This window comes from Pieris napi, chromosome 21 (genome assembly GCF_905475465.1).
Source record: "Pieris napi chromosome 21, ilPieNapi1.2, whole genome shotgun sequence".
Taxonomy (NCBI): Eukaryota; Metazoa; Arthropoda; class Insecta; order Lepidoptera; family Pieridae; genus Pieris; species Pieris napi.
In genome coordinates, this window is record NC_062254.1 from 1611219 (window position 1) to 1635437 (window position 24219).

Genomic DNA, 24219 nt, shown 5'->3' on the forward strand with positions numbered 1-24219 from the left:
GTAGGTTTCATCCCTGGCTTTCTTTCTTTGTGCGCAATAAACATTCACTCGAACGATGAAGGAAAACATTGTGCGGCTTGCCTTGGTTACTAAAAAGGTTACTAAAAAGGTTGTAGGGCCACTGATTTATTTATTATCTCTATAAACATATTATGTGTGAAACGGCTAAAATGGAAACAGTCGCCATATTAAAATATCAATCGCTTTTATAAATAAACATTCGTCGAATTTTTGCAACGCTAGATTTCATTTACTTTCTTTCTATGTGCGCATTTAACATTTGCTCTTAGACCCAAAAAGTCGACGGCGTGTGTCAGGCCCTGGAGGCTGATCACCTACTTGCCCATTTTATACGTTCAGAAATCTGAGTCCAAGACTTAAAGAGGTTGTAGCGCCACTGATTTATTTTTATTTTGAGATGTTATTTACTACTTTGTTTTATGTAAACGTGATTCAAGTAATGCTATTAATTTTCCTAACTTCTGTGCGCGTCAAAGATAATTAGCACCACGAAATACTTGACAGTAAAGTTGGTAGCATCTCATCATTAATTAGACCAGTGCCGATAATTTTTGAAACCAAACAAAATTACAGTAGGATGAAACCCATTAGAAAAGGAGGGGAATATGATCAAAATGAAAGGAAAAATAAATTACGGGCGATCTGAGGTCGGGAAGGGGTAGGGGGGGGAGGTTTAAGGGTAAAAAACGGTTTATCTCGATTTCCGGCAAAACTAAAAGTCCTATCGAAGAAAGTTAAATGGCAAAGTTGTAGGTAATAAAAAGATCTAAAACTTTTGTATTGACAAATTTTTCACATAACCTCAAAATTTATGTGAAAAATTCAAAAAACCAAGTTTTTGGTTTTTTATTTTTATCTTTAACAAAAATATTTTTTTTTTAACGAAATTTGGTGAAAACTTACCTTTCTATGTCCCAAATACACTGTAATTTATTTGATTAAAAATATTTATTTGTTCACCTTATTTTGTATTAATATCGAAAAAACAGTCTAATTTTCAATCGAAAATTCTGACGTCAAAATTTAAGCTTTTTTCAAAAAGTTGGTGTGCTTTCAGTTCGTTGAAATCTCTACTTTCCTATGGTAAAAAAATATATATATGTTACCATAGTAAATCTTCTCAGAAAACGCAAAAAATCGTATGCAGTAACGCCCAGACCTGTCATCCACTTCCTTACTTCTCTATGAAATACGAAAATTTTAGCCCATCTAAAGGCTAATTTTTTTTTAGGTCATTCAGGTATATATAAGTTATCTTAAAATAGTAATAAATAGGCATCTGATTATAATTTAAAGAAGATTCATAGAGAAGTAAGGAAGGGGATGACAAGTCTGGGCGTTACTGCATACGATTTTTTGCGTTTTCTGAGAAGATTTACTATGGTAATATATATATATTTTTTTACCATAGGAAAGTAGAGATTTCAACGAACTGAAAGCACATCAACTTTTTGAAAAAAGCTTAAATTTTGACGTCAGAATTTTCGATTGAAAATTAGGGTATTTTTTCGATATTAATTCAAAATAAGGTGAAAAAATAAATATTTTTAATCAAATAAATTACAGCGTATTTGGGACATAGAAAGGTAAGTTTTCACCAAATTTCGTTAAAAAAAAAAATATTTTTGTAAAAGATAAAAATTAAAAACCAAAAACTTGGTTTTTTGAATTTTTCACATAAATTTTGAGGTTATGTGAAAAATGTGTGAATACAAAAGTTTTAGATCTTTTTATTACCTACAACTTTGCCGTTTAATTTTCTTCGATAGGACTTTTAGTTTTGCCGGAAATCGAGATAAACCGTTTTTTACCCTTAAACCTCCCCCCCCTACCCCTTCCCGACCTCAGATCGACCGTAATTTATTTTTCCTTTCATTTTGATCATATTCCCCTCCTTTTCTAATGGGTTTCATCCTACTGTAATTTTTTTCACTTTTTATTTATTTTAAAGGCTATCTGCACTGGTCTAAATGTGCATACAGCCCCCTGTGGGCCTAGCTTGCTCAAGTATATTTCGCAATCTATTTCGTGTAACCTCGGTCTACCGGGGTTTCTCCAGCCACCAGGCTGTGAGTTCAGTGTCTCGATCACTTGAGTTGCATTTTATAAATTGGATGTTGGCGAAAAAGGATGTTATAAAGTTATTCATGTGTACAAGGCGACAAAACTAAAATACTGCATCGGCTCTGTGCGTCTAGCGTTTTGAAAATAGAACAACTTATTCAAATGCGTCATAGATTAAAGAGCGCATACAAATTTACACAATACCGTCATTCTGATATATTACTCGAGCCTAGGTTTATGTTACCTAGACTAAACTGAGTGACTAAGTAACCTGATTACTTGTTTGTTAAACGGCATTAGTTTCGCGATAAAGATAATACAATTATTTTGCAAACATTAATTTAAATTAAGTCGTAATACTTATCATCATTTGAATTTTGGCCTATATATAAACCTATCTACATAATATATCTGATATCTATATTATATAACTATGGATTAGAACTGTAGATAAGATATTGATTATCTAAAAAATATTTTCTCAAGTATTGATTTCATGCAGTTTTTGATGCCAAAAAGCGATGGTGCCAGAGCTACCCCTATGGATTTTAAATGAATGTTAGTTTTGGAAGCAATAAAACAAAATCTTTGCTGTGTGTTTTGTTTGTATTGGAATTATATAGGCTAAAGCGCTCTAGCAGCTAGAAGTGTTGGCCTAGTAACTTCAGCGTGCGACTCTCATCCTTGAGGTCATAGGATCGATCCCCGTCTGTACACCAATAAAAATTCTGTGTATGTGCGCATTTGCTCAAACGGTGATGCAAAACATCGTGAGAAAACCGGCTTGCCTTAAACACAAAAATTCGACGGCGTATTGACAAATTAACAGAAATCTGAGACCAAGACCTAAAAAGGTTGTATTTATATTTATTTAAAACTAGTATCTACAAAAGTCCGGTTTCAATATGCTTTTTTATATTAAGGGCAAAGTAGTTCCCACTATTAATAGATTTTTTATACAGAAAAACTAATTTGTATTCTACAATGCGTAGCAAAAAATATTTTTGTATTCACGTTACGCTTAGAAACACGTATTGTAAAAAATTATAGGAAAATTCATCAATTGTAAAGTTTACGGCGATTCTGACTAAACTTCTAAACGGTTAGATTTTGCTCAAGTACGACCTCATATGGAATACTGCTCACATCTCTGGGCTGGTGCTCCCAAATACCAGCTTCTTCCTTTCGACCAAATTCAGCGAAGGGAATCTTCTCGAAAACTCCATCGTATTACTGATCGGCTTGAGTCTTTCTATCTTAACGCAGTGAGAATGTACTAAGTGTACGTACTATGGAGAGTGTTCTGAAGGGACTGGGGAAGGGGAGGGGTTCTGGGGGGGGGGGGAGGTTGTACTTATGTACACACGTTTAACGTTTGTATAAAAAACGGCACTAACAATAGAAAAAACTAAAATGATGACTTTAGCTAACTTCAGGGTGTCGGGTTTCTGTGACGGTGTGCGCGCGCATCGTAAAAATTTACTCTCATCATTTTTCCCTAACGCACCAAAAGAAGTATTACTACAAAATCGTCTTTCGACACATTGTTACCACATGCTTAGTTTTTTAGACATGTAACACGCATAACACATACAGAAAGTTTAGAAAAACTCATCGTGACTGGCACCTCCAGACCTTCAGACCTCGAGAACGATCCCTTACTCGCTAGACCGATCCAGTAAAGGCCCTTACAGGTCTTACCATCACAAAAGGCCGATTTACATTATCTTAGTGTTTAGGAGAGTGCTTTAGGAAAGTACTTTAGTTGAAACATGTAAACGCTACTTGCTTTAGTAAACGCTACGCTAAAGAACTTGCCTTTCAAGTTGTACTAAAGCACTCTCCTAAACACTAAGATAATTTAAATCGGCCTTAAGGCGTAGAGGCTTGCCAAAGACACGGGAGAGTCAAGGAAGTTGTGCGGTACCACTAACATGACCTTCAGAATTGAGAGTGCGACTGAAGAAGAACTACCGGCCCATAATCAGTAAAATATATTTTTAACATTAATTTTGCAAAACGGTTTCCATATATCCAACATAATGTATCGCGAATAGCACAAAACTATAAATTTATTCAATGCATGCTTTGGTTTTTATTTTTCATCGAAATGGTCAAACGGCGAAATTTTAAGATGTTTATTGCGTGACCAGAATAGAGAAATCTACAATCAACTTGGCAATAAAAATGGCCAAATTATATTAATATGACACGTGGTCAGCAATTTAGCTATATATTTTCCTGTGGAAATATTTCACACGCGTTTATTAATTGAATTAACTTTTTATGAATCGCTTTTAAACATTTTTTTCCTATCACAGGCGGAAAGTAGGCCTAATATTCTTACATTTAAATGCGTGATACTAAAAACCACATTCTATATTTAAACTCTAATGACATTTAATTGGTGATTCTGGGTCAGTTCTATTTTTAAATAACGCTACGTAAGTAAATAGACAATCTACTATGACCGATGATCGGGCATTATGAGTGAAGCAATTCCTTCAAAAGGATGCAAAATCCTATATTAACTTCACTCACCGTTCATGAACAAGAGATCCGCTTTTCATCTGTTTTAAATTCACTTACATGACATTGGAAGTGTTCAAATTTTATCCAAATTATTCGTTCGATGGTTATCAGATGTCCCATTTTAAATTACTATATATTTATAGTAGACTAGCTGACCGTTAGCTAAACGTTGTTTTGCATATATATATAATATATATTATTTCTAGGGAACATTTTTTTAGGTCAATAAAACATTTACAATAATAGGGGCTGATCGTAGAGGGGTGAAATTTAGGGGTATGCATTTTTGTATACTCTATCATAAAAAAATTTAGAGGTTTGAAGGATAATTAAATATGCATAAAAAATTTCATAAGAATCGGTCGACCCGTTACGGAGGAAAATGGGAACAAACATTGTGACACGAGAATTGTTCAAATTAGATTACTGTTTCATTTTACGCAACTATCATTCAAAACCTGCCAAATATATTAAGGACTATCGGATTAAACTGTCACCTGAACTTCGAGCTTATTCACTCGATGCTTGGGTAATAAAATTTTGCAATTGGAATGAAAAACTAAGTTAGTGTAAGTTTCATTAATTAGGTGTAAATATGGGTCACGACAATCATGGCAAGAGATTACTGAAAATGTTTCGTGAATATTTTCTAGAAGTAGTGAGCCGTCTGTGCTTGAAAACAACGTCGACTTTTAGGATCTAAAGCATGTTACCTCACTACGAGCCCCGATGAAAAATACTTCGTCTAGTGTGAAACTTTCTCTGTGAGACTTAAAAAAATTACACTAATTAGGAATTAATGGTAAATATTAATTTTAATTAAATTAATTAATTTTTTTCACTCGTATGTTTTCCTTACAAGCGAGTGTTAATTAAAACATAAGGAAAGTCCAATTGCGATACGAAAATATGAATATAATTATAATATATAATTAACAATAATTACACGCTTTATCAAATTAATTAATCATAATTGATCTATAAAATTATTACTATGCTACGAATTAATGTTTTATCCTTTTGTCCCTGGCACAAATTATGTCATCGTTAAACTTGTAATACAGCCAGTGTCGGTAAAGAAAGGCTGCTATGGAAATCTTCATTTAATGACCATATGGATATATGGCTAATTCGTATATATTAAAATATTTCCTAGTTCATTGATATGTTGTTAATTTTATCTTACACTGTAATATAGGTGTATACCTAGTAGATGCGTTGACTGTCAGTGCTGCTGTTTTCACAGTCAATGAAAGGTTCAATTTAAACTTCTAAGTAGTTTTTTTTATAGAACAGGGGGCAAATAAAATATTTACTTACTTAAAAAAATATCGCGATTATCCAACCAAACCTTTCTGTACTTTTGTCAAAGTTGTTAGCTGATGGTCTTACCTGTAACAAAAATCATAATTTAATTTTTAAGTTTGAAAAATTTTACTTTATCAAAAATTCAATAGAAATAAATGTAACCCGCGCTGGTACTCTCTAACTCGCAATAGCAATAGCTATTAGAATACCGACGGCAATTTTCAGTTCATACACCGGACCATAGCTGGTGGGAGTTGCAGCCAGCGTAATTGCTGGGAGAATGAGTCTCACACGGCTTGTCGATCTTTAGGTCTAGGCCCGACAGTTTCCTCACGATGTTTTACTTCACCATAGCGAAATGTTGAGAAAAGTACATTGATACTATGATTCGAACGTACGACCTCAAGGTTGAGAGGTTTACGCTCAAGCCTTCGCTGCTGTACGTATGCTTCTGGCAGAATTTCCCTTTCGTTAACAAAAACATAGATCTTCAATGTGAAGTCTGTGTATCTCAATGTCTGTGTTGCTATAACTCTTATCAGCCCCTGGCGTGGTATATGTTCATACAACTAATTCCGATTATAGAACTCATCAGACTGAGCTGTGTCATAGTATCTTGGTACAAGCTATGCTCGTAGTAATACTTAAACGTATTTTAAATCTTTATAATAAGGATATTACCCTTATTCCATATTGTCTCCAAACGCGTATTTCTGAAGGGGAAACAAATCGATTGGATTTTTAAAATCACATAAATACGCACTCACGCACTTACAAACACACCTCAACCATTAGTAATTTTCTTTGCATATTTTGTAATCCGTATTGGCTATGTTTTTAATTAATAAATTGCAAATATTATCTTTGAAAAAGCTTTGGATTATGAATACTGTTAATCCAAAACAATTAAATGAATTAATTCTGAAAAGACTAAAGCCGTTTCTACTACACACCCATACACTGTAAGATATATTGACTAGTTATCAATGAACTGAGAAATATTTTAATATAAACGATTTAATGATCACATATCCACATATGGTCATTAGATCGTATATGTTTACAATTAATTCCTCATCAGTGTGTCACGGTAACAGACCAGGCATGATATATAGCTTTGAACAATGACAGAGCGTTTAAATTGTTTATAACGATTTAACTATGAAATACGACCGTGTTAAGAAGATTAATCAAGAGTTAAGCACTTGCTAAAATACTGCTTTTCATTTAAAAGGGCTATGGAAGAGATATTCTACTTATGCGTAAGACTAATTCTCCTCTGTGCTGTGCTGTGTCATGTGGTTGAGAATATATCAAAGATATTTGATTTTATGTAAGGGACACACGGCAGATCTATTTTAGTTTTTATTGCTAGTGTTATAAAGCTATAGAGCAGGGTTGGCCTATTGGTTTCAGCGTATGACTCTCATACCTGAGGTCGTAGGTTCGATCCCGCTGGCTGTGCACCAATGAACTTTTTTTCTCTCGGAAACCGGCATATCTCAAGAATAGACGACATGTGTCAGACAGAAGTCTCCTACTTCTTCTTTTGTTTTCATGATCATTTGTCAATCTAATAGGCAAGTGATCAATCTCCCACACACACCGTCGACTTTTGTGTCTAAGGCAAGCCGGTTTCCTCACGGTGTTTTCCTTCACCGTACGAGCAAGTCTTAGATGCGCCATTGGTATTTGGTAATTGGTATTGGTACAGCTGCGAACCTAGGTCTTCAGGAAAGAGATTGGCATCGCATTGTAATTAGTTTATTACCTACAAATTTACAGTACATACTTTTAAAATATGTTCAGTCGTTTAAGGGCACGAATCAATTATACCACCGATATTCGTCGAAACATGACATTTCCAACTTAAGTGGTCACGGTCGTCTGAATTATGTCAGTTTGGTGATAATCACGTCATGTAAACATTTCCAAATATAAATTATTGAATTGCAGTTAAATGACATAAATACCTTATTTATATATCGCTGATTGTGCGGATTTTTGTAATTAATCGATCTTATTGTACCACTATCTTTGCAAATTATTTTTTATTATTATTTCAGCTTTTAAGTTTTAAACAATGCTTATTTATTTATATTTATTCAATAGTAACTTATATGAGAACTTATAATATACTAAAGATACAATTTGTCACGGTCAAGAGCTTCAAGCATGAATTAGCGAAGTAGAACTTGGGGGGACTTTCATTTGCGTAGAGAACTGGGATCACTCGGTCTTTTAGTCTTAATTTAAATATTGCCAGGCTGAACTTTTTATATTTGTATTTTATGTTTTTAAGTTTATTATAAGGCAACACTCCCCCAACGCACAATGATTTTTACCGTAGTAATTGTTTCTATACTTTGGTAGAGTTAGATTATGAGGGCGTCGCGAACTGCGCTTTTGAATTTGATTTATTTTATTGAAAGTAAGGTTAGTGTATATAGTCATTTGAAATTTTGTAGATTAATATCCATATATAGCAGCTGGTATTGTATTGAAATATTTATTTTATTCATGAGTTTGGTTTACTGTAGATTTGTTTTTTAAAGTTAAGTATGGGTAATGAAAAAAATTAAATTTGTAAATAGTACTAAAAATAGGAATGAAATGGAGAATGGTGAAAGTATGGCGAGCACGGTAAAGTTTCAATGGCATCCCATTTGCTGTATGTTAATATGTGCCTGATGAATACCGTCAACTTTTTGGGTCTAAGACAACTCTCATGTTTCCTTCAAGTGTAGCGTACATAGTTAGAACCTCCATTGGATTACAGCCGGTGTTCTTACGACCTCAGGAATGAATGCACTGCACACTTTAGTAAAATAACCAAAATTATAATTGATTGTATAAACCAATTAATGTAACCAATCTTGTTTTGTTTGCGCTTAACACGTAAGCTACGTGTGATGCGATTTTTCAATGTTATTCATTGGTAAATTAATTCAAAACGCATATAATTATCGATTCTATGCCAATAGCCTTGATGTCTTATAATCCTTGGGAGGTGTAAAAGACATATTTGTATGTCAAATTGATATAAACAAAATTGTGTGGGTGAGACAATGTCGCGTAGGCGGTTAATCTATAGTAATACTTTGAAATGTTTTTCCGATTTCGCCACTGTAATCTCTATTAAAATTGCCGATAGTAATTTTTTTTTTAAATTTGGGCTGATGAAGAATCGCCGAAACTGAAGCCTATTTTGAGGTTAAACACAAATTGTACTATAAAAATTGTATCGTAAAAATGTATGAACGCTATAATCGTCGTATCACTCTTGAAAGCTATTTAATAGTGAAATCAAAATCTATAAAAAAAATTGTGGTGTTACGAACTTTTCAGCCGTCCTAATATATAGGCAGACACGGTCGGTAAACGTCACTATATAATGTGTAAGCATAATTTTGATTAATTCTCTTACGATTATTAGTTTTAGAATATATATGTATAGTGTGAATGCAACTTAATCTTGGGGCAGACCAAACACATTACTGCGGCTATTCTGCAACAAAAGCAAGGTGAGCAAGTTGACACTAGCTTAACTTTTCAGCCCACCTTATATATCTATTGAAATATTTGTCGTACATATGAAAGTTATGTAGTGCCAGGGATTCGAAACCGATACCAGCTTTACCGAGACCTGCTACCACTCGACTAATGAAGCAACAAATAAAGGACTATACGTTTTATATGAGGAAAACAAAATATCCCGTTCACTTTCCTTTTGAAATATTAACTCAGATGCTTAGAGTTAAATAAAATGTTACTTAATATTCATCGGACGTCAGCGTTGAAGATTAGGAATTTAAAGTTAACGGATTAAGACAAATAATGTAAACCGTACTTTAACCTCAGTCACGGTAGTTATAGTTAAACTAGAGTTATGTGATAACTCATCGGTATGGAAGGTCTAATTGTTGTTTGGAGTTTTGTTTCCCCGTATGGGGTAGATATATTTCTGTGCCAGTTTCTATGATATTTTTTTTTGTGATGTAGTAGTGATACCGTCCATGGACTTACACATTGCCAGAATGCTCGCAAGTGCGTTGCCGACCTTGTAAGAATTGGTACGCTCTGTTCTTGAAGGACCCTACGTCCAATTGGTTCGGAAATACTGCAGTGGGCAGCTGGTTCCACATAGTGCGCGGCAAAAACTGCCTTAAGAAACGCTGAGTTGTGGAACAACGGACGTCGAGATGATACGGATAGTATTTTGTATCCTGCCTTGAGTCCAATAAGCGGCAGCTATTACTCTGAACACTCTCCATGGTAAATGCGGTAGAAGCCTCTTTTGGCTCATTTGCCCCATTTTAACATAGATTTCGTTAGATAATTTATAACGAGACTTTGCCTCTTTTAAGGCTGTAGCAGGCTATGTTTAAGTTACATTTTAAAGTTTTCTTTTATCTCTTATTGGGTTCAACCTGAAGCCTCTTATGGCTCATTTGCCCTATATAGAAGTTGCCTCTTTTTAACATAGATTTCGTTAGATCATTTATAACGAGACTTTGCCTCTTTTAAGGCACGCTATATTTACGTTTGGTTTTAAAGTTTGTTATCACCGTTGATCGGGGGACTTTTGGACTCGTTTGCCTACACTTTACGACCATGCAGTTTTTGTAAGAGATGACTAATAGTTAAAGTACGTGATGTGGAATTAGCATTAACAAATTAAGGTAAGCTTACACTTTCAAAAATGATCTCATCCACCTTGAGTTGCATCATGACAATAAAGTTGCCTTTTTCGTTTTCAATTTCACCTTCGTACGCACTGTGACTATTAAGCGGCAAAGTCTAGATCTAGGCTAGACAAAAACGTTTTTATTTATTTATTTAATACAATAATATAATCTAAATCATGATATGTGTTTAGACGAATACATTTTTGTGTGTGCAACGTGTGAATTCTTAGGTGGTACTAACTAAAAATATACACATAAATAATTAATTGATTAAAAACAACCTAACGTTTGCATATTCTATGGGCTTCATACTTTCGATTGGTATAGAATTTATCTAATAATCATACCGGTGAAATAATTAAAAAAATATTTTTTTTTAATATTAATAAAAATACTCTGGACTAAAATTTGCTAGGCAACCCATGGATTATATTTATGGACATATTAAATTAAATATAAAACACTTTTCATTAAATAAGCATCTCGGTGAAGGTCGTTGTATATCGGGATCTTATACTAATAGAAAACTAAAAATGTAGAAGTTCAGGCACGTTTCATTCGAATTCCTCGTGAATTTAACAGAATAAACACTACCTATCCAGAGCTTGATATATTGTGGGCTGATCATTAAAAAAAAATTGTTTTGCTATTTTCAAAACTAAAATGAAATCTGAAAAATGGCAGTGGTTTTTTATTATTTGATTTTTTTGTCACATTTATATTTACCATAATTGTTATGCATTTTAGAAAATATAGCTTGTAACATATACCGTAGATATAGCTTTATTTATAATGTAGTGAACCTTAATAAATTAATTAATAAAATTTAAAACGTCATTAATTAGGTTACCATGTCTCTGGCGACCGGAATTTCAATGCTATTTTAAAACTCTTTTATACCAGACAGATTTAATCGCAGTTTGGACCGGTTATATTTACGACTGTGACTCAAATTTATTTGGTGAAAGATTGCATTCTTGATTTTTAAATGGATAGCTGATATCTGACCCGGTAGACGTTGTTCCGCCAAATTACTAGAATTTATAATTATATATCGGTATTAAAAGTGGGAGTAGGTGGGAGTGGTGGCAAACCGAAGGCTCACCTGATGTTAAGTGTTACCGCTTTAAATGAACTGGCAACGAAGCCAGAAGTATGTATGGTCTTAGATTTTTTTTTTCAGACAATTCACACCAATTGACCTAGTCCCATGCTAAGCTGGTGAAGCTTGTGTTATGGGTACTAGGCAACGGATATACATACATATTATAGATAGATAGACATATAAATACATATATAAACACCCAAGACCTAAGCACAACACCAAATGCTCATCACATCGATGTTCGTCTCAGCCGGGGATCGTACCCGGGACCCATGGATTCGCAGTCAGGGGTACTAACCACTAGACCAATGAGTCGTCAAATTGGTACGCGCTTGCCTTTAAGGACCCTACGTCGAATCAGTTCGGATATGCTTCTATGAGCAACTAGTTCTAGTGTTGGTGCGCTGCAAAAACTGCCTTAAGAAACTTTCACTTCTGCAACGACGGACATCCAGGAGAAGAAAACACTTTTTTACCGGATTGAAGTTATGTATTATAAATTGACAGTTATTAAGTCACCGTGACCACGCACGCTGTAAAACACGTGAAACGTCGGAAAATTTTAAAATTATGTGAAACTAGCTGACCTGGCTAACTTCGTTCCGCCCTACAACCTTATCATATCGTTGTTACTTTAATTTAACTTATTTTAGGATTTCATTAATGTTAAATATTACATTAATACAACTTTTTTGCAAATACAGAAATATTTTATTGCTTGCCATTGCGAAAGAAGAATGGCATCTTCTCTCTAGCGTCAATATGGCGATACTGTATGTTAAGCACTTTCTGATATCCAACACCTTTTGATCAGGATCAAAGCATGGTTATGCATCTCCTTATTCACCTCAAAATCGGAATTTCTTGAACTGACACGAATTCGACGTAAAATGATGCGTAGTTTTGTCAACAGATGGCACCATATGGTTTTTGCATTCGTAAAATTAATTAATTTATTTATTGTTATTCGATAACTTATCCGATATTTTATTATATTATTATTATATTAATATTATATTATTTATAATTATATTCTGCTATTCGGGACGGAAACAAATCCAACAAATCAAAAACCATGGCAATCGGTCCAGCCGTTCTCGAGTTATAAGTGTTGTAACAAACACGACTTTCTTTTATATATGTATATAATAATAAAGCCATTTATTCCAAAACTTGCTTATGTTTTACAATGTTGTTAGTACTTAATTGCTTAAATTTAAAATGGTTACTTATAATTACCGTTAGTATTATTATTTATGTACAAGGTTTGGATCCCTGTTGGGTAAAGGCCTCCTCCATCCTTTTCCATGACTCCCTGTCTCTGCCTATTTGTATCCAGTCGTTTCCTGCGACGTGTGTTATATCATCAGCCCACCGTCTTAATTGTCGACCAACATTTCTCTTCCCCATGGGTCCTTTCCATCGTGTGGTTTCAATGGTCCATCTTCTGTCTCGGTATCGTGAGATGTGTCCAGCCCATCTCCATTTGAGTAAGAGTGCGTGCCTGAGCGCATCAGTTAATTTGGTTTTTTGACGAATTTCTTCGCTCCTAATTTTGTGTATTCTCCTAATTTTCAGCATACTCCTTTCCATTGCTGTTTGGTTACTTTTAATTTTTTGTTTTATTTTATTTGTAAAGGTCCAAGTTTGGCAGCCATACAGCAAGCAAGGTAACAGGCATGTATCAAATATTGTCCTTTTCATGTGTGAGCTGTAATTGCCTTTTAAGATTTCTTTTAATGCCCAGAATTTCTTCCAAGTTGTGTTGATTCTCCTTGTCACTTCTTCTTCGTTATTTGAAGTTTTGAAGGAAATTTGTTTGCCCAAGTATATGTATTGCCTGACGTATTCTATATTATTACCTTTTATCACTATCTGGCGCTCCCGATTGTTCGTTAGTATCTTCGTTTTATTTACATTCATTTCAAGGCCGATTTTGGAACTTTCGCAGTCCAGTGATCTCATCATTTCGTCTAAGTCTTTTGCAGTCTCAGCAATAACAGCAATATCATCTGCGAACCTCAGATTGTTTAAGTATTGTCCGTTTATGTACACTCCGCTGTTCTTCCAGTCTAGTTTTTGGAAGATAGTTTCAAGGACTGCTATAAACAGCTTCGGGGAAAGAGGATCACCTTGTCTAACTCCGCGTTCTATGTTTATTTCGTCACCTCTAGTTTCTAATTTAACTCTGCTCGTGCTTTTTGTATAGATATATTTCAAAACATTGATGTATTTCTGGTTGATATTTGAATATTGTAAAGCGTTCCAGATTGCACAGTGACTAATGCTATCAAAAGCTTTGCTATAGTCAATGAACGCCACATACAGAGGTCTATTGTATTCTCTGTATTTTTCTATGACTTGTTCTAATGTCTGTATGTGGTCCATTGTGCTGAAGCTTGATCTGAATCCTGCCTGTTCTTTTGGTTGCTGCTTATCAATATCGTCAGATATTCTCTTTAAGATTATGGATGAAAATAGTTTATAAATACTTGCCAGCAGACTTATGGGCCTGTAATTCCCTATATCTAAGGGATTTCCTTTCTTGAAGAGAAGGATTATATCCGATGTACACCACTGTTTTGGTACCTTTTCTTCATCTAGTATCTTATTGAACAATCGCGTAAAATGATATGTTAAAATGGGTGCTCCTATTTTAAGTGCCTCATTGCATATTCCGTCTGGTCCGGGACTCTTCTCGGCTTTCAGCTTTTTCATATGATCATAAACTTCGGAGTATTCAATTTGTCTGATGTGATCTGTCGTGTTCGTATGGGTTGTTTGCGATATGATTTCGGGGTTATTTTGTTTACTATATAAGTTTTTATAGAAGTTAGTAGCGTGATTTATTACATCTTTTCTGGATTTTGTTTTTAGTGAGTTATTTTCAAGTTTTTGAATCCAGGACTTGTGTGTAGTTAGTTCTTTGTATGCTTTTTTGGCACTTCTAAAATGTTTAATGTTCCTTGTAATAATCTCGTATCTGTGGTTGTTGTAGTCCTTACGGATTGATCTATTAGTCTCTTTGTATATTCTGCTTAGTTCTGTTTTCATATCTTTAGTTTTGTTCTTTGTGTGTAGTAGTTCCGTGCGCCTTTTTAAAAGTTCCATTGTGTCTTTTGAGAAGATATTGTGTTGGTGGGGATACATATTGGTTTTGTATTTTAAGCTCTCTGTTATGCCTTTTTCCAGGATATTGTAGTATGTTTGGATATCAATGCTGTCTGTTTTTATATTTTCTGTATGTTTTTGTAGATTTCCGATGTAGCACTTTATTTCTGTTTCTGTCTTGGGGATATTAGCTGGTGTTGTATAGGTTTTTCTGCTCTTTACTGGACTACTCAAAAGTAATGTTGCTCTCACTAATCTATGATCGGAAGAGAATTCAACTTTGTTAAGTACCTCAATATTAGTTATAAGTTTGTTGTGGGTTATCATAATAAAATCTATTTCATTTTTAGTTTTGTGGTCGGGTGATAACCATGTCCATCTAGAGCTTGCTTTCTTTTTGAAAAATGAGTTCATTATGGATAGTTTGTATTGATGAGCATAAATTAAGAGCCGTTCCCCTCTATCATTCCGCACTCCGTAACCAAATTTTCCCATTACTGGATAGTAGTTTGTTTTTGGACATCCTATTTTCGCGTTGAAATCTCCCATGACAATGACCTTCCCTTCTGTCTTTGTGTGAGCAAATTCAATGTCTTTGTAAAAATTTTCAATTTCTTCTTCTGTTGATCTCTCTGTCGGTGCATATGCTTGGATTATTGAAAAAGAGAAGCAATCAAACTTCATTTGTAGAAGTGCTACTCTTTCAGAGATTCCTATAAAGTTGATGATGTTATTTTTATACATTTTCTTGATAAGGAATCCCACTCCATATAGTCCTTTAGTTTCGCCAATATAGCAAAATATAAGGTCGCTGTGCTCTTCTATCTTACATCCCATTTTTCGGACTTCTGCAAGGCCTATAATGTCCCAGTTAATATTTTTTAGAGCATTAGTCAATTCAAGGAATCGTTCTATTGATCCTAGCGATTTTACATTATAATTGCAGATTTTGAGTGTTTGTTTCATACCATGATCTATTTCTCTATTTGGTGGAGGGTTGTAGTCTGATTCCCCACGATGACAAGTCGGATTGGGGAATGTTTTGTTTCTTTTATCTATTAGTTCTCGTCTGTTTAATGTTTTGTTCCGGTGGCTGATGGCAATATCCTATAGATTCTGAACGGTTGGCACATTGGCAGAAGGTAAGGAATTACTTCTATTCCTCATTATGTCGAATGCATTTAACCGAGCTGTTTTTGTTGACAGTTGTTGTTTGTGAGGGTGCTCTATTGCGTTAGGCGAGGTTGATGTTTCCCTTTTGCGTTTTTCGTTACCTGGTTTGCCCTGTTTAATAATTAGCTTGTCGTAGTTTATGTATGCGTAATTGCCCTTCTTCCTTTCCTCTTCCACTTTTGGTTGTAGTTTCTTTCTCATGTCCAATATTTCTTTCGGGTAGTCTTCAGATAAATACACGTTTTTCAATTTCTTTTTATTTACCACTATCTCGTTTTTCTTCCAGGTGTTCACGAATGTTAGGAGGATAGGCCTTTCTTTTCCGTTTTTTGTGTTATTTTTGCCAATTCTATAGATCGTGTTCACATCCCTATCTTCAAAAGTAATGTTTAAATCATGTTCAAATTTCTTTTTGATTATTTCGATTAGGTCGATAGTCGATGTTTCGGTTTCTTTTACTCCATATAAAATTAGGTTGTTGTATCTTCTATATTTTTCAAGATTGTTTATTTTTTCCTTTAATTTCTCATTTTCTGATTTTAATTCCTGCATTTCAAGTCTAAAAGGAACTAGTTTTTCATCAATCCGTGCCATAATGTCATCGGTTTGTTTTGACATTTCTATTTTCATTTGTTCAAAAAAAGATTGAAGGTTATCCATTTTTGCCGCTGTCGCTTACGTGAAATGAAACGTATTATTGTGAACGCAGCTTAATAGGACTATTATGTTGGTAGTACTGACCCGCCTTAGTTTTGTTGAAATTGTGTCTATAGTCTATACTCGGTTTGTTTGGCAGGTAACCTCAAAAGTTTTTTCCACTTTTTAACCACTGAATAATTATCTTGATAACACAGTTTGCACTTGGATGTTTTAGTTGCAGTATAGTTTATCACAATATGTATGAAATTTAAATGTTTTTACACCGGAGTTCACAGTATATTCACAGTTTATTCGTAGAAATACGGAGCTTCGTTACACTATGTATTTACGTCTAGACAGCCGGACGAATTTTGTGTATAATAAAGCGCAATTAACTATGTGTTTTGCCAATTTTATTTTTTTATTTTTTATTTTTTTTTTTTCCTACAGTCCTCTGTGAAAAGCCAGAGGATAACGCGATGATTAGGTTTTAGTGCCACACAGTCACACTTGTTTTTGATAAGGGTGTAATGTTAATGTGAAGATTGTCTATCAAACAGGGTCTGGGCGTTACTGCATACGATTTTTTGCGTTTTCTGAGAAGATTTACTATGGTAATGTATAAATATTTTTTTACCATAGGAAAGTAGAGATTTCAACGAACTGAAAGCACACCAACTTTTTGAAAAAAGCTGAAATTTTGACGTCAGAATTTTCGATTGAAAATTAGGGTGTTTTTTCGATATTAATTCAAAATAAGGTGAACAAATAAATATTTTTAATCAAATAAATTACAGCATATTTGGGACATAGAAAGGTAAGTTTTCACCAAATTTCGTTAAAAAAAAAATATTTTTGTAAAAGATAAAAATTAAAAACCAAAAACTTGGTTTTTTGAATTTTTCACATAAATTTTGAGGTTATGTGAAAAATGTGTGAATACAAAAGTTTTAGATCTGTTTATTACCTACAACTTTGCCATTTAACTTTCTTCGATAGGAGTTTTAGTTTTGCCGGAAATCGAGATAAACCGTTTTTTACCCTTAAAACTCCCCCCTACCCCTTCCCGACCTCAGATCGACCGTAATTAATTTTTCCTTTCATTTTGATCATATTCCCCTGCTTTTCTAATGGGTTTCATCCTACTGTAATTTTTTTAGGTTTAAAAAATTATCGGCACTGGTCTATTAATTCATGTGACTATCTAACAGTGGCGTAACTATATCATCTGGGGCCCGTGGCAAATTCTTTTCATGGGGCCCTATCAGTAAAAATCGAACTTCCAGGTTTTCAGAGTACTCAATTACACGTTGTAACTACCACTAATGGCCATACGCCTCCTCTCTTAGGCGAGAGGGAATGGTCTGTAGTCCCCACGCTGGCCCAATGCGTATTGAAGACTTCACATTCATCCATAGAACATAATATCTCTTGGGCAGGGTTCTCTTGGGTCCGGGGCCCGTGGCATTTTGCCAGCCCTGCCACCCTATTGTGACGCCACTGCTATCTACTCTCAGTTACTCAGCAACAAAGTAATGGACACGCGATAATATATATGCAAGGATTTAAAATCCAGGCACGTAAAACCGCGGAGATCACCAAATCTAATACATGTGTGGGAAGATCTTAAGCATTAAGTGTGAGTATCTATTTCCGTTTCCGGTGTAAATATTATTCTTGACCTCAGCTATGACCTTAATTCGTGTGACATCCTCTTGGAACCCCGTGTCAACAAATACGCAAGCTTTGTGAACATTAAAATACTTACAAGCCACTGTCATGGTAATTAAAATTTAATAATAGGACTTGTTTGTAACACTATTTGACAGGAAACAAATGAATACGGTTTTTTCTGATAAATAACACGAATGAGCAGTGTTAGTTGGTAGTCTTTGTGAAGGACTAATGAACCTAAATTTATAACTAGGTTTATTACGCCGGTTTAATTATTCATATAGGTTTATGGTAGACAAGACATTCTAAAAATAGTACCACAATACAAAATTCCGTCTTGCCAGTGGTTTTTACACGTCGTCCGGCAGTTCATTAATTATCTGGTATTAATATTTGTGATTAATTACATTGTATTTCGTTTTCAGGAATTGTGATATATGAAAAAAAAACTTTTATTACGTATTCTACACAGACAATTGTTTTAAATTTATACATATTAATTGACCTTGGTTTGAAATCTCACGAAATAGATTCGAGTAAAGCAGGTGTATTACAAATGTCGAGAAATGTTTTAAATTGAATTTTCTCGCCACATCTTATCACAATTTAAGTCGTTAAACACGAAAATCAGCAGTATAGAATTTCTGATAAGCAACTGTGCAAACATTGTCGAGTCACAATACCAGGTAAAACGCCGTCTTTGAGACAGGGCCTGAATATCTTTATAATGATATATGTATACGGTAAAGACATGAGTAAACGGGCATGGCTGAGTCCCAAAATAGATGCTCATAGCACAAAAGCTGATCACCTACTTGCCTATTAAGAATAAAAAATAAATAATAGTTTAAAAAAAACTAAAAAAATACGCTTTTAAATTCGATAGACGAAAAATACGGCACAGAGCGCCCCACGCTTTTTCACAATAATACCAGTATTTTTTGTTCATTACCATTTTCAGCCTAAATTAGGAATTATTTTACACTTTTTAGTTTGATGTGCTTTAAAGCGTGTTTTTTTAGTTTTTTTCATTTTTTTTCGGATTATTGCATTGTCATCGATCTTTGACAGGCGCGCAAAGTTTGAATTAAATCTGTCCGTTAAAAGTGGGTCAAAATCGAGTCCGAAGGAGTCGGTTACATACATACATACAGGTGAAGCTAATATAAAGCGTGTAAATAAGGATTACGAAACAGATACAGAAATTTTGAAGCGTAGAAGAGGGTTTTAGCCGATTGTTTTTTTAATTATAATTAGGCAAAGCAAAGTCTATTTATATCGGAGGTGGAAATGCATTTGAGTATCCTTCCAAATGAAGTAGAGGTTTATGGACCTCGAACCATACCAAAATCTCTGCTCATTAGGGACTGGATGGGTACCCACTAAACCACCATAAAGCCACCACCAAAAATACCATAATATGTCACTAAGGAACTCGTAGAATGAAATACGACTCTCCTTAACCCACATCACACATTACAATTAATTATACAAAAATGTACCATAACGTGTCCTACTAAGACACAACTTTGCGTAATCCTTTTAATGTCTACATGTTGTTGGTTGAAAACCCAAAACATTTCAAGAGTTTCTTTGTAGTTTTATTGACAATATCGTGACCAGTCACCACGTATTGTTCTGTTCTCGCTATTTATGGTGGTGACCGAATTCTGCGGTATGCGACTGCATCTGCATTATAATTTCTATATTTCATTTGCCATTTCACTATTGTGAAATGGCAAATGAAATATAACTCCCTAACTAGGTAGAGAGTTAAAGAATTTGATCGATTTCCTTCTTGAAGACTCTCTTCTAAATCGATCTAAATCTATTCTTGTAAATATGTAAAGTTGTACACTTGTGTGTTCTTTATCCAAATTACGCTTTCTATAGTATAAAATCCGTAAAATACTTAATACTTTTAAATTATAAATAATAGGGTAGCGTGTATTACTATCGACTTTGTTTTTGACTTCATTGTATACATTATTTACTTTTTATTTAAGTTATTAATGGGCTCCACCTGTAGTCTCGCTGATCACTCTGTAGTGCCAGTTGTGACTGATACATATATTTTGTTGAGTATAAAACCAGTAAATATATATATTATATACTTGCTATTGTATTCATTTCAAGGGCCCTTTTGACTTTTAATGTTTGTTGGAAAGGCCTACAAGTGATGTTGTTTTGAGTGCTAAAATTACGCACTTCGCGTACATCAATAATACGTAGAAGTATTACGAACAATTTAAAGTCATTGTAAATAAATACTTTGAATACATAATTAGAGAGAAAGAGACGAAAGAGTACTTGGTCTAAAAGTACAAAGGTAGATTGTTAGACTTATTTAGTTTGTGTTAGTCTCTAATAAAGTCTATAAATAAACTAGAAAGTTCAAACGACTATAGTCTTTATTAGAATTTATTTATGACCATAAACCAATGAGTGTATTTTATTATTATCAAACAAACTTTTATCGTTTCACTTGACTTGAAGATGTACAAGTAGCCCACCTCTGCAAAGGAGACAACATTGAACCTTATTGCTTTCACTGAAAGTTCAATTTGATTATTAAAAGGTTACAGTGCACTAATTGTATTGCATACATAAGAGATGGTATGCCTTTGGTAGAAGAAACTATACTACGTAATTTCCTATACAATAATTTAAAATACATTATTCCTGTATGTCTAAATCAACTTTTCTTCTTCTCAGTCGCATTCTACATTGCTGAAGGTGGAAGGAAGGTCTCGTCACTGAATGGTGCCCGCTGCCCTGCTGTATCTCTTCACTTTGTTCGTCGTTTAGTCACACCACCGGGTTGGTGATCTGCACCTTGCCAACGAAAACCAGCTTATACAAGACAAAAGAGCTCTTTTATAGCACGAACTCTGGCATTACTATGAATATGTAATTAATTAAATATTAATAATTTATTGGCAAAGTGTTAAGACTTTTAAACCTAAGCTTCCACCATTATTCACCATCACCTAGCCAGAATACCCCTCTTTAACATCCAATGGCGACAGTGTCAGCGATCTAGACCTTGCTGTTGTTTTTGTACGCAACTCCAAATTTTCGGATATGAGAGAACTAGATCGAATTTTCTGCAATAACGTTGTGATCGGTATCGCCCATGCTATTGGAATATATATATTGTATATATATATATAGAGTACGGGCGCAGATTCGGAATCATAAAGTTTTCAGGTCCTAGCCGCCTCACTAACACAGCGGGAATAGTCCTTTAATTTTCACTTAATATTTGTATTTATTTTAATAAATGTTTCCTTAATATGTCCAAATATATTATAAATTTAATAACCTACGTAATGTAACAATAACAAACTAAAAAGTTTTATGTTAAATCCACGTAAATTAAATGTATTGTGGCTTAAAGTTTTCTTATGGGATCAAGTCTATTTAGATATTCCCAATAAAAGCAAACTTTACACCGTAATATACGTAAACAACAATATATCTATATGATATCAATTAAAAAAGGTTACCAAACCCTGATTCTCTGAGGTGGTGTTGGGAATTACTTCAGACGCCAGCAATTGATTTACAGATGGTATTGTGGGATAGTCATAATTGGTTGACCCATTTCGCAATTATGAAAACGCATTACGCATTGTGAAAGTCTATATAAGCGAGTAATTTCTATGCGGATTTGTACAAGTATCCCCTAATGGGGACACATTTCTCTACGGTGATCAGCCTGTAGCTGATTCGTCATTAATTTATGGGATTTTTATTGAAGGGATCGCGAGTTGCCAAAAAGATTAAAAGGTTGTATTCAGGACTCTAATTAAAATATATTGAGCAGTATTGGCCTAGTGGCTTCAGCGTGCGACTGTCACCCCTGAGGTCGTAGGTTCGAGCCCCAGCTGTGCACCAATGGACTTTCTTTCTATACGCGATTAATATTCGCTCGAACGGTGAAGTAAAACATTGTGGAGGAAACCGACTTGCGGACCCAAAAAGTCGACGGCGTGCGTCAGGCACAACAGGCTGATCACCTGCTTGCCTATTAAGCTGGCCATAGACCTAGAGAGAGTCAAGACCGACTGCAACATGCGGTCCGTCTATGGCCACACTTAGATTAACAAATGAACATGAAACAAATGACTACAGAAATCTGAGACCCAGACCTAAAGAGGTTGTAGCGGCACTGGTTTTTTTAATTTTTCCTTATTAAATCAAGTCAAAATATGTAGCGTTAAATGTACCCTAAACTTTTAGCCAGCTTCTTTGTATTTGATACGCACATGTGCGTTAAACATACACTCATATATCACGAAATAGGGAGGGTCGGTTTGACATACGTGTCGAAAAGTGATATTTTGTGTCATTATCGACACAATGATGTATTTAAATACAGGGACGAACTAGAATACTTTACAAAAGTATTTCAAATAAAATAAACCTTATATATTATTTTGTATTGCATCACAATTCATGAATCCGTGAGATTAGCTTTTTATTTATTTTATAATAAAAAAACTGTATTATTTCAGATTGATGATTGGATATTTTTTATAAGATTTGTTTATGCACTCCTTGCACTTTACCCATCATATTTCTTTTTTTAGTTTTTGCCTTACTAGGGTGGCCTGGAAGAGATCGCTTGTTAGCGAAAAGGCCGCCCGTTGCATCTCTTATAATTTTGATGTATTATGTTATTTGGTTTTTATATAAATGTACCACTTTACAACACATATATATGTTGTTGAGTAAAAATAATAACTAAGTAGAATAAATTTTAGTGTCATACCACAGTAATACTTTTATTTTATTAGCAAGCAGATAATATAGAGAAGTGAAATGTTATGTCAATCGGCTATGCTAAGCTTTTCTTCTATGCGAAGTTATTTATTTTAATTGCTATAAGGTTATGCAGTTATTATAAATGTTAACACTTTGTTTTATACAATGAGTTATAATCAATATTTCTTATTTCTTTATTTAGCCGTACCAACAACTCCCAAGTTAAGAAGAAAAAGGAAGCAATTTACCAAATAGAAATAAGGTGTGGACTTGATGTGATAGTGAAGATACAATTTTTTAAACTAAAAATAACAATAAAAAGAACTTTATAATCCTAAAAGCCTTTCATGTACTCGGACGGTCCAAAAGTATCCATTTCGTTCATATTTCTCTAGCTATCGAGTTTAAAAGTCTACTATAATAATGGCAACTAAATGAGGCACCAAAATTATACGTCGAGTACGTATCTGGCGGCACGTGCAATCCATTCACAAATCTACGATAATATGAACGGAGCGTTTAACGATAGAAAAAAACCTGCATCTGTTGTTAATGCCATAAGTCTGCGCCCGCGTTGACGTGTCTCGTGTTTCTGATTTTCTCAATTTGTAACATCAAAGACTTAATTGATAATTTTAGATCCCTTTTAATTATTTCTTAACCGTTTTCGGGTCGTAGTGAGTCGCTGAAAGAAAGCGTAGAGGTCAGCCCTGCGATTCTGTAACTCACACAGCGGTTTTCGCATCGGCGGTCGCTCTCAAATCAGTCGTGAAGCAGTCATTTTATGATTTGGCATTCTGATAAACAATAAAGTACAAGCTCCCACCTTTTCAGAATGCCAAATCATAAAATGACTGCTTCACGACTGATTTGAGAGCGACCGCCGATGCGAAAACCGCTGTGTGAGTTACAGAATCGCAGGGCTGGCCTAGGATTTAATTATAATGCCTAGACATTTAATAGAAATCGAAACCGCGGAGTTCCCATGTCTGTACAATATGTTTTTTTTATTTTAGTAAAATGTTTGAAAAATGCTCATTATTTTGTTTTCTCTCACGCTTCTTTATTTTTTCTATAATTAATCCTTTTTATTTTTGGATTTAAATGATAGGGAACTGTTACAATTGAAATCAT

General features: G+C 34.3%; 1 protein-coding gene across 3 annotated transcripts in view; it reads right to left on the bottom strand.

The window, feature by feature from the left end:
* LOC125060313 overlaps positions 1–24219 on the bottom strand; it is a 140708-nt gene that overhangs the window by 110788 nt on the left and 5701 nt on the right. Inside the window, exon 2 of one of the 3 annotated variants that reach the window (XM_047665162.1) lies at positions 5938–6009. The exons of the other annotated variants lie outside the window; for them this stretch is intronic. The gene's annotated coding sequence lies outside the window, so the exon portion shown is untranslated. The remainder of the gene's footprint in view (positions 1–5937; positions 6010–24219) is intronic. 3 annotated transcript variants of the gene reach the window in all.